The sequence below is a fragment of the Chlorocebus sabaeus genome, chromosome 1 (genome assembly GCF_047675955.1).
Source record: "Chlorocebus sabaeus isolate Y175 chromosome 1, mChlSab1.0.hap1, whole genome shotgun sequence".
Taxonomy (NCBI): Eukaryota; Metazoa; Chordata; class Mammalia; order Primates; family Cercopithecidae; genus Chlorocebus; species Chlorocebus sabaeus.
In genome coordinates, this window is record NC_132904.1 from 56,269,241 (window position 1) to 56,281,383 (window position 12,143).

General features: G+C 42.2%; 1 protein-coding gene across 12 annotated transcripts in view; it reads left to right on the top strand.

The window, feature by feature from the left end:
* The first annotated feature begins 412 nt into the window (after positions 1 to 412).
* STK33 (serine/threonine kinase 33) overlaps positions 413 to 12,143 on the top strand; it is a 270,185-nt gene continuing 258,454 nt past the window's right edge. For 3 of the 12 annotated variants that reach the window (XR_012093836.1, XR_012093844.1, XR_012093842.1), the window contains exon 1: positions 419 to 672. The gene's annotated coding sequence lies outside the window, so the exon portion shown is untranslated. Of the gene's footprint in view, positions 673 to 830; positions 1,011 to 12,143 lie in introns of those variants that run through there. The other 9 variants (XM_008007639.3, XM_073018641.1, XM_073018647.1 and 6 more) reach the window with 7 other exon arrangements.

Here is a 12,143-nt window from a genome sequence, read left to right on the forward strand (position 1 = left end):
CCAGGACCACAGAAGCCATTCCTAGTTCAGGCCAATAAATGTATTAGCATACAGCTGGACCCTCTGTTGCATGGGGCAGGCATTCAGATGGTTCTTATAGGTTTGTAGCTAAAACATATCCCTGAGAATTGTCATTTGATCTGTCAGGAGTCTTCTCAGCCCCTGCGTGGGGACAAACACCCTCCCCCCAGCATTTTCCCGTCTTTTTAGGCCAGCTCCCCACCCACTGCAGTTCAAGGCTTGCAGCCCTAGCTCCAACGGGCTGGGGGTTGAGGGCTTGACCCCGAGCGAGAAGAGTGGCCTGAGCATCAATCACCTCAGTACTGTGATATTCCTACTACAAAGCTTTATTTTACGTAACATATGGCTGCTCCTCTGTGCCCCAGACGGGATATTAGGTCCGTTTCTAAGGGGAGCTGCCCTTGGGCGCGCCTGACGCTGCACTCGGGGCACGTGGGCGCCGTTGTGCAGCCGGCACCTCTGGGCCAGCCCCGCGGCTTGGAGAAGGGGCTTTGCACCCGCCGCCGCTCTTTGTCCCCGCGCGGCCCCCGTCCACCGGCCTGCGGCTGTTCTGCGGGCCGAAAAGTTTCTCCCGGTGCAGAATTCTGGGCTCAGCGACAGCCTGCGCCAAGTGTGCGCACCTGTAGGAGACCCGCTCGTCCGCCGGCCGCGGTGAGTGGTCCCTGGAGTCACAGCTCAGGGCGGGCCCGCGGGATGGGGCGGGTGGCCCGGGGCGCAGCCGGCCCAGGCCGTTGCTATGGCAACGTAGTGGGCAAACGGGCCTCTGGGTCTCTCGCTGCCGGTCGGCTGGCGACCCCCCAGCGGAGGGACCGGGCTGAACCCGCGGACCCCTCCGAGTGTCTCCCGGGACCCAGCCGTTGGGACCCCATTTCCCCTGGGTCCGATATTTGGGGTGGTCTCTCTCTGCCCCGGTTCATCTCCACCGTCTCACCTCCACCCCATCTTGGGACGTGAAACTTTTTGAAAGTATAAAGCGAACTTACTGTAGGGTAAGTGGGTGCGAAACATCCTTAGAACTTCTGAAGTTGTGTTTCTTTCTTTTTTTAAATCTCCTAGAGCCTGGTACCTAGTAGGACCTCATTATATGGTAGGTTTCTTGTTGCCCTTAAGATAGTCTCTTACACCTAGAGGATGCACATAGGAGGTGATAGGATGACATAAAGCAGCTCCGTACTGGCTGTGTGGCAGGTAATTTAAGCACTCTCCCTCAGCTTCCTAAATGTAGACTATAATTTCTCATAAGGTCGTGGGTTTCAGTGAACCTATATGTGAAGCTCTTTTGTGAACCGTACATGTAAAAAGCACTTGAGCATTAGTTGTAAGGGATATTTGCATGCTAAAAGTGGTCTGGTGCTCCCCGTCCCATATCACCAGCTAAGGAGGACCTTCTTTTTTGACCACCAAATGACTCCAGTATCCAACCGGAAAATAGGATGGTCCTGCCTTGGAAGAGGGCTTTGTGAATGGAAAGGAACATCAGCAAGTTTTGAACCTAAACTCTTGCCTTGTTCTCCAGGCCCATGCCTTTAGACTGTGATGGATATGCAGATATATCGCACATTTAAATTTTTAGCTCGTGTAAATCTCAGTTGCACTCTCAATGAGTCATACCAACCTCTATCTAGTTTGCAAATCAGAAATCTTGGCCTCATCCTTGATACCTCGTACTTTCTTCCTTTCCATATCTAAACAATCGTCAAGTTCTATTCATTTTATCTATCTTCAAACCAAATCTCAAATCTATCTGAGTATCTGTGTCTCTGCTACTATCACCCTAGACCAGTCTACCATTATCTGTTGTCCAGTAGTAGCCTCTTAACTAATCTAAAGGTATTTACCCTTTCCTTTCAATATTCCCATCCATTCTTTGCCCTGCAGCAGCAGTAGTGTTTTAACAACTAAAGTTTGATTATGCTACCTCCCCCCCTCCTGTAGCTCAAAATCCATCATGGCTTCTGGTTATTCTTAGGATGAAGGCAAAACTCTTAATGTGGCCTAGAAGTTGGGTGACCGTGTACATGACCATCCAGAACAAGATATTTTTGAGAGTAATAGAAAGTACCAGCCTGACCAACATGGTGAAACCCTGTCTCTACTAAAAAATACAAAAATTAGCTGGGTATAGTGGTGCATGCCTGTAATCCCAGCTTCCCAGGAGGCTGACGCAGGTCTGAGAATCGCTTGAACCCAGGAGGCAGAGGTTGCAGTGAGCCGAGATCATGCCACTGCACTCCAGCCTGGGCAACAGAGTGAGACTTTGTCTCAAAAAAAAAAAAAAAAAAGTTATTATTTATACTGGGACAAAAGGTCTAACCTGAGTCTCTGTCAGGCAAACCAAGGCAAATGGTTATTCTACATTGGCTTCTTTTCAGACTTTTGTGCCATTTTCCCTCCTACACAGGGCTGTTGCATATGATAGTCTCCCTGCCAGATGTGCTCTTCCTCCTTCTCTTCTAACTCTTATTCACATCTCAGATCAAATATTTCCTCAGGAAAACTGCTTCTGACTGTCTAGGACAAACCTGCTTAACATAGGTTCTTCTGACACCAGTGATTTCTCCTTAGTAGCACTTAATCACAATCGCCATTTAAAATTTGTCTGTGTAAATACTTGAATGATAAGCATTTTCCTATGTCATTAAACAGTCTCTGAAAATATCACATAGTGGTTAGGAGCACAGGCGGACAGCTTAGATCTGAATCCCAGCTCTGTCACAATTCCTTATCTGAAAACTTATGATGCTAGTTGTGTTTTAAAATTCAGAATTTTCACTTTATCGGAAGATGACATGGTATAGACCCTGTATCATGTCTAGTGGGATCTGGGGCAGCACCTTGTAATCAAACACATTAACTTCTCTTTAGTAAAATGAATTCGCTCTAAGTAGGACAGAGATAATACATTGTTTCATTGTCAGTTTAGATCTCGTTTTGCAAATGAGTTTGCCACAGGTTTATGAAAACACTTGACTCTTGTTGGAGGCCTAGGTGGGAGGATCGCTTGAGGCTAAGAGTGTGATACCAGCTTGGGTAGCATAATAAGACCCATCTCTACAAAATTTTTTAAAAATTAGCTGGGCGTGGTGGTGTGCATCTATGGTCCCAGCTACTCAGAAGGCTGAGGTGGGAGGATCTCTTGAGCCCCAGAGCAAACCCCAGGCTGCAGTGAGCTATGATTGCACCACTGCAGGTCCAGTCTGGGTGACAGAGTGAGACCCTGTCTCTGAAAAAAAGGAAAAAAAAAAAAAAAGAAAACACTGGATTTTCTGAGATTTTTGGGTTTTAGAATTTCAGATGAGGATGAGAATTTCAGATGTGATTCTGCTTTAGTGTAACCTTGAGCCAATCATTTAACTCCTCTGGCCTCAGATTCCTCAACTGTAAAATGGTGATGATACTAGCAACCTGCCTATGTCACAGGCTCCATGTCATGCTGTTTTGAGAGTAAATGAGTTAGTACATGTTAACTGTGTAGAACAGGGAATGGTCCTTCGTCAGTACTATAAAAAGGTCAGTTCTCATATCATTTTTATTAGCTCAGTAATAACCCACACTATGGATGAAACATAATTTATTTGCAATTTACTTATTGTTGAATATTTAGACTTCAGGTACAAAATGTAATAATGGATGTCTTTACACTTAAATCTTTTTGCTACATTTTTGATTACTTCAGGTCAGTTCCTAGGCTGGGCATGGGGACGCATGCATGTAAAACCAGCACTTTTGGAGGCTGAGGTGGGAGGATCACTGAGGCCAGGAGTTTGAGACCAGTTTGGGCAACATAGCAAGACCCTATCTTTAAAAAAAATAAAAAAATTAGCCAGGTGTGGTGGCATGCACCTGTAGCCAGCCCCTAATGCTCAGGAGGCTGAAGTGGGAGGATCTCTTTGACCCAGGAATTCGAGGCTGCAGTGAACTTGCCACTGCATTCCAGCCTGGGCAATGGACTGAGACCTTGTCTCAAAAAAAAAAAAAAAAAATCAGTTCCCAAAAATGAAATTATAGGGAGGTCAAAGGGCAGGGACATTGTGAATGCTCTCAAAACATTGAAACATTACCATACTGTTTTTCAGAAAGATTATGCCAATTTACATTGCCACCGTCAGTTTTATGACACCCATATTAGCATTACTATTTTAAAAACTTTGCTAATTTCACAGATAAAAATGGCACCTCCTGGCTGGGCGTGGTAGCTCACACCTGTAATCCCAACACTCTGGGAGGCCGAGGTGGGCAGATCACGAGGTCAGGAGATGAAGACCATCCTGGCTAACACGGTGAAACCCCGTCTCTACTAAAAATACAAAAAATTAGCCGGGCGTGTTGCGGGCACCTGTAGTGCCAGCTGCTTGGGAGGCTGAGGCAGGAGAATGGCGTGAACCCGGGAGGCGGAGCTTGCAGTGAGCCGAGATCGCACCGCTGCACTCCAGCCTGGGTGACAGAGTGAGACTCCATCTCAAAAGAAAAAAAAAAAAAAAGTAAATAAATAAAAATAAAATAAAATGGCACCTCCTTATTTTAACTCACATCTGTCATTATTAATATGTTTTAAGTGTTAAGAAATCTTATTGTTAGCTATTGGCTATTTCTTTTTTGTGAATTGCCTACAAAAGCTTTTTGATGGTTTTTGTGTTAGAGTCTTAGTTTTTTCTTATCAATTGTTTAATTGTTTGATTTTTATCTTCCCCAGCCCAGGCAGGAGCCACTATTCTGGGCTTTGGCTGGAATTAGTTGGATAAATTATCCCTGGAGCGTGGGGCGAGTTGTTACTTACCTGTAGGCTATATGGCAAGGTAGAAAACTGTTTCAGAGGCTGTTTCTTGGGGGAAGAATCTGGAATCAAGACCGGGCTGATTGCTTGTTTATCTGAACTTTGAGTCAAACAGGACTTGGAAGAAAGAGAGCATCCAGGTAGGAGGCAAAAACCGAGACAGATAAGGAAAGGCAGAGTAATTTTCAAAGCTAGAGGAGAGAAGCTGCAATCTCTTTTTTTGCAGAGACATTGCAGTTTCCTGTATGGAGAATGAGGGAATGCTGGGGGCACTGTCTTGGCCACGCACTGAACCATGTGAACTCTTGATATAATGAGGATATTAACCCTTCGATGTGGGGCATTTTCCCCACAATTGCCTTTTCATTTATGATGGCTTATGATTTATAGAAATTAAAACAATTTTATGTTGTCTGCCTGTTAATCTTTTCCTTTATGATCCATTGCTTTTATTCTTAGAAAGTCCTTCCCATGAAGAGAACAGCTACCTATCTGCATTTTCTTTAAAAATGTTATTTTGTAATGTCAGCAAATCAAGAGGTAAAATAAGTACAAGAAAGCTGTGTAGTGTGTTGTCCAATAAAAAACCTAAAAGAGGATGATACAAAGGTGGGTACTTGTGTCTTCCTCATGTGTCCTTGAATCAAGGAGTAGAAAAGAGCTTATACTGCTTGCTGTAAGGGAGATTTAGGAAGGCTGTTTCTGACAGTTGTTTGAACTGATGGCTGTTTCAACCATTGACTTATCTGTCACACATTGTAGAAGTTTATCCTTAGAGACTTACAGAAGAAGTATCCTTCTGAAAGAGAAGATGTGTTCTCTGGAGCTATTTTCTACTTTTATTCATCTGATGATACTATGTAGTACTTCAAACACCTCTAGTTGTTAAATACTGAGAAATAACTTCCCTGTTTTCAAAAAGAGGCTTACAAAATGGAAAATGCAATATAAAATTAATTGCTGACTTTTTTGGCATTGTTAAATTGGTATGCCTTAAGATGCGATTCAGAAAGAAAGAATTTCCTCTCCTGCTAAACTCCACTATATATGAGTGAGGCTAATTGTGTTTTGTTTATCTTAGAGCTCTAGAATATGAAGAATGGACATCTTATTGTTAAGCTTTATTAATATATATTTTCTTAGTTTATTAACTAAAATACATTGTAGAGTGCATAAGAAATGACTAACCTCACAAATCCCACAGTTTTATTGACCTGAAGTTGTTTTATTTTAAAAGGTTTACAAGGTGAGGGGCAGTAATTTTAATAATTAGAATGTCCTTTCTACGTATAATGAACTAATGATCTTTCTTAACCATTGACTTCTCAGTTAAGGTCAATAAGGATGTGGTATTACATTAGAAATAAATTAAGAAAAAACAATTTTCTATTGATAAAGATAAGTTCACTTAGGAATACTATTATTGATCCTTATTTTTGATGAAGTTATTTAGTAAACAATATTGACTATTATAAACATTCATTCAATAAATATTTATGGGATGCTGATCATATGCCAGGCATAGTTCTAGAATATTGTATTATATCTTTACTTTTATAGTGTATGTGTGAAAAGTTTGCTGTGATTCAGTATTCTTAACATGAGTTGATGATTATTTGGAAAAACTGGCCATTTGAACTCACACATATTAATTCAGAGACTTATAAAAAAGCCTTAAGTAAAATGTTCATGCAGTCTCCAAGGTTGAGATGTTGGAAATTGAAAGTTCTACTCTGTTACTTTGTCATTATCATGGTAGAATGCTTGTCTACAACAGAGCTCACTGGGAGAGAATCCGTTTACCATTTACCAAAGGCAGTGCATCTGAGGCTCAGGTTCTTAGACTTGAATTCTTTCAAGTTTGTTTGCTGCCAGCAAATCTAACATCGAGGCTCTTATATCTGCTGTAAGGAACTCAGCTTCCAAACAGCTGAAATATTGGGAAGAAAGCAAATATTTATCCTTGGATATTTTTCATGGAAATCCAATTAATTTTCCTCTCAGTCGTCTTTATTTTGGTTTTCAGTTTATGGCAATAAAATTCAATATTTTTCATCTTTGTTATTATAAAAGTAAACACCAATATCCAGCAGTGATTTTCAAGTTAACTTCTTTATTGCTTTTCTGTCATATCTCTTTGATGGTACATATAATATGTAAACTTGGTGCCTTTTTATAGTTGCACCTCACTTTTTTATTGAGATATGATTTACATACCATAAAATTCACCGTTTTAAAGTACGCACTAGTTAAACAGTAGTGACACTAGCAATCATAACTACTATTTAATTCTAGAACATTTTTATCACCCCCAAGAAGAACCCTCACATCCAATAGCAGTCATGCCTTGTTCTCCCTTTCCCTGAGCCCCTGGCAAACATCAGTCTTTCTCTAGATTTGCCTCTTATGGAAATTTTATATAAATGGAATTACACAATATGTGGCATTTTGCATCTGACTTCTTTCACTTAGCATGATGTTTTCAAAGTTCATTTCTGTCGTAATATGTATCAGTCCTTTATTCCTTTTTATGACCAAATAGAATTCCATTGTATGGTACATTTTGTGTATCCATTCATCAGTTGATGACCATTTGGGTGATTTTCATTTTTTTTTGGTATTTTGAGTAATGCTGCTAAGAATATTCATGTACAAGTTTTTGTGTGAACATATATTATCAGTTCTCCTGGGTTCTCTAAGAGTGGAATTGCTGATTATATGGTAACTCTGTGTTTAACTTTTTGAGGAACTGTCAAACTGTTTTCCAAAGTGACTGTACCATTTTGCATTCCCAACAGCAATGTATGAGGGTTCTCATTTCTCCATAGCTTCACTAGAACTTGTTACTGTCTTTCTGAGTATAGCCATCCTAGTATGTGTGAAGTGGTATTTCATTATGGTTTTGATTTACATTTTCCTGATAACTAATGATGTTAGGATCTTTTCATGTGTTAATATGGAAGATCTGCAATTTGTATATCTTCTTTGGAGAAATACCTATTCAAATATTTTGTCTGTTTTTAATTTGGAGAAATACCTATTCAAATATTTTGTCTGTTTTTAATTTGGGTTGTCTTTTTCGTGTTCAGTTGTAAGAGTTCTTTATGTAGTCCGGATATTAGACTCTTCTCAGATAATTGATTTGCAAATATTTTCTTGCATTTCGTAGATTGTCTTTTTACCTCCTTGGTAGTGTTCCTTGAAGCACAAAAAATTTTAATTTTGTAAAGTCCAATATATTTTTTCTTCAGTTTAGTTGCCATATCTAAAATATACTATTTTAGCCTAATACAAGGTCATAAAGATTTACCCGTATGTTTTCTTCTAAAAGTTCTGTAATTTTAGCTCTTATATTTAGATTCTGGATCCATTTTGAGTTAATTTTTGTTTATAATTTGAAGTAGCTGTCCAGATTCATTCTTTTATGTGTAGCTATTCAGTTGTCCTAACTGTTTCTTGTACACGTCATTTCACTTATTAAAGTCAACTCGTCAAGCATGTTTTGGGGAGAGAAAATTTGGCTAATTCCTTGTCACTCCAGTTATATGCCACCATCCTACACAGAGGACATTCCAGACAAAGAACCATTCCATATTGCTAACAGGACTTTGGCTCCAAATTTCCATGTGGGGATATAATTTGGTGAATTAGTGCTATGGATTGAATGTTTGTGTCCCCTCAGAATTCATATTTTGAGGTCTAAATCCCCAGTGTGATGGTATTTTGGGGCATTTGAAAGGTAATTAGGTCATGAGGGTGGAGCCCTCATGAATGGTACTAGTGACCTTATAAGGGGATGGAAAGATGAGAGTGCTCTCTGTTCTCCACCATGTGAGGACACAGCAGGAAGATGGCCATCTGCAAACCAGGAAGAGTACCCCCACCAAGCATCAGATCTGCTGGTGTCCTGGTCTTGGACTTCTCAGCCTCCAGAACTGTGAGAAATAAATGTTTGTTGTTTAAACCACCCAGTTAATGGTATTCTGTTAGAGCAGCCTGAACTAAGATAATTGGTCTGTTGAGGATGTAAGCTTCAAGTCTGCTTCCCTGTCTAATCTCACTTAAGGCCTCTAAGTAGACCTATAGGGTGCCTCTTTGCCATCTTTTTTTCAGGATTGTAATCTGATTCCCACTTGACCCCTTGGCGAAAGGGAAGAGCAAAGGAAGGATTACCCTCTCCCAAGGTGAAGAGGCCTTAAGATTTTCCTTACAGCCTCATGGGAGCAACAGGAAGGGCCGTGAGAACCTTTCTACAAAGAAAAGATGATGATCCTCAAGGGAAGAAAGAACTTTTCATCTTTTTTTTTTGTTTTTTTTAACCTTCCACTGAAAACTCCTTCTTCTGGAATTGTGATCCAGTTGAACTGTGACTTGTTCAGAACTCCTTTTCTTGGAGTGGAATGATAGGGAGGTGTGCCTCGTGTTCTTCCCAGAGGTTCAAGTGTGCAGTGGGAAAAAGCTTAGGATTGGTGAGCTCAAGCTCACCTGGGTTCAAATTTTGGTCCTGCATTTCTAGCTTTGGTTCCTTTTTCTATGAAATGGGGCTTATAATTATAATTTCCCAGAATTCTGAAAAGCAAATGTCGTAGGTAAAGTGCCTAACAAATATGTAGCACTTCAATAAATGCTAGTTTCCCATCTCTATGTTTTCAAATTTTCTAATAAATTTGTATAAATGCAGTGTAAAAAACTCCATAGAGTCTTAGAGTTGGAAGGGATCTTCATACTTGTTGTTATAAATAATACTTTGCTGAATCTGTTACAGCTCTTTTCATGTTCACTTGATTTGTTGTTTTTGTTGATCACCTACTGTGCATCAGACACCATTCTGTCTGTCACAGATCACTGAGGGAGAGATGCCAGATACACATGACACACAGCCTGGCATGCGGTTGCCACTGCACTCATCCCTCACTTCCTTCATTTGAGTCATTCACTTACTAAATAATGAGCCAGATACTATGCTAGGTTTTTGGGATACAAAGATAAAAAGATACACTCTATGTCGAGCTCATAATCTGCTGTGGAGGGAAAAACAGCCAATAATTTTTTTTGTTTTTTAGACAGAGTCTTGCTCTGTCACCCAGGCTGGAGTGCAGTGGTGTGATCTTGGCTCACTGCAACTTCCACCTCCCGGGTCCAAGCGATGCTTCTGCCTCAGCCTCCCGAGTAACTGGGATTACAGGTGCCCACCACCATGCCAAGCTAATTTTTGTAGTTTCAGTAGAGACAGGATTTCACCATGTTGGCCAGTCTGGTCTCAAACTCCTGACCTCAAGTGATCTGCCCATCTCGGCCTCCCAGAGTGCTGGGATTACAGGCGTGAGCCACCATGCCCAGCCCAAGCCAAGAAATTATAATCCCCTGTGGCAGGTGCTGTAACAGACACATTGGTTGGTGTGAAGGGAGATGGAGGAGAGCACTTCTTTGCCTGCTTAGGGGAAGTCAGGGAGGGATGAGCAACAGGGAAGAGGAAGCTGAGGCAGAAGGAGCAGCAGACTAAAAGGCCTAGAGGTGGAAAAGCATGTAAGTCTTAGAGGACGTTGAGATCTAGAAGAATAATGGCGGACAATGACTCAACAGGCTAGCATGCCATTTTACAAAGAGCCTGTTATGCCAGGGTGAGATTTGAAGTCCGGTTTTTTTTTTTTTTTTTTTTTTTTTTTTTTTTTTTTTTCGAGATAGAGTCTGGCTCTGTTGCCCAGGCTAGAGTGGAGTGGCATGATCTCGGCTCACTGTAGCCTTTGCCACGTGGGATCAAGCCATCCTCCCATCTCAGCCTCCTGAGTAGCTGGGAGCACAGGCATGCACTGCCATGCCCGGCTAAATTTTTTGTTTTTCGAGATGGAGTTTTGCTCTTGTTGCCGAGGCTGGAGTGCAATGGCGCGATCTTGGCTCACTGCAAACTCCACCTCCCGGGTTCAAGCAGTTCTCCTGTCTCAGCCTCCCAAGTAGCTGGGATGATAGGTGTGCCCCACAGTCTCACTCTGTCACCCAGGCTGGAGTGCAGTGGTGCAATCTCAGCTCACTGCAACCTCTGCCTCCCGGGTTCAAGCAATTCTCCTACCTCAGCCTCCCTAGTAGCTGGGACTACAGGCGTCCACTACCACGCCTGGCTAATTTTGTATTTTCAGTAGAGATGAGGTTCTACCATGTTGGTCAGGCTGGTCTCAAACTCCTGACCTCAAGTGATCTGCCCGCGTTGGCCTCCCAAAGTGCTAGGATTACTGGTATGAGCCACTACGCCTGGTGCTAATTTTTAATTTTTGTATTTTTTGTAGAGACAGGGTTTTGCCATGTTGCTGAGGCTGGTCTTGAACTCCTGGGCTCAAGCAATCTGCCTGTCTCAGCCTCCCAAAGTGCTGGGATTACAGGTGTGAGCCACCAAGCCTGGCCTGAGGTCCATTTTGTTGGATAAGACAGAAACACAATTTGTAGTTAATTAACATCTGTCTTGGACTTGCTTTTCTTCTAAGGCTAGCTTAAAAAAATCATTTTTGGCTGGGCACGCCTGTAATTCCAGCACCTTGGGAGGCCTAGGCGGGTGGGTCACCTGAAGTCAGGAGTTCGAAACCAGCCTGGCCAACATGGTGAAACCGCATCTCTACTAAAAATACAAAAATTAGCTGGGCGTGGTAGTGGGCGCGTGTAGTCCCATCCTCTTGGGAGGCTGAGGCAGGAGAATTGCTTGAACCTGGGAGGCGAGGTTGCAGTGAGCTGAGATTGCGCCACTGCACTCCAGCCTGGGTGACAGAGTAAGACTCCGTCTCAAAAAAAAAAAAAAAAAAAAGGGTTGGGCGCAGTGGCTCACGCCTGTAATCCCAGCACTTTGGGAGGCCAAGGTGGGTGGATCACCTGAGGTCAGGAGTCTGAGACCAGCCTGGCCAACATGGTGAAACCTTGTCTCTACTAAAAATACAAAAATTGGCTAAGCCTGGTGGTGCATGCCTGTAATCCCAGCTACTGGGGAGGCTGAGGCAGGAGAATCGCTTGAACCTGGGAGGTGGGGATTGCAGTCAGCTGAGATCGCACCACTGCACTCCAGCCTGGGTGACTTCATCTCAAAAAAAAAAAAAAAAAAAAAAAAAAAAAAAAAAATCATCTTCTTTGTCTTTTGTCTGTAGCATTTTCTCTAAGAATTTGCTATTTTGGGCTTTTTGCCTTCCTCATTGTCTTCATATAGCATCCTGCCTAGATTAACTGCCTGTTTACTTTAGGGTTATAACGTTTCACTTCATGGAGAGCTCCCTCTGTGGCTGTATGCTTTGTCTGAAAGGGTCTATCTCCTGTTTGCCCCGGCACTTAGTAACGGGAAAGACTTTTCCTACTGGATGGCTGAGACCTCTTA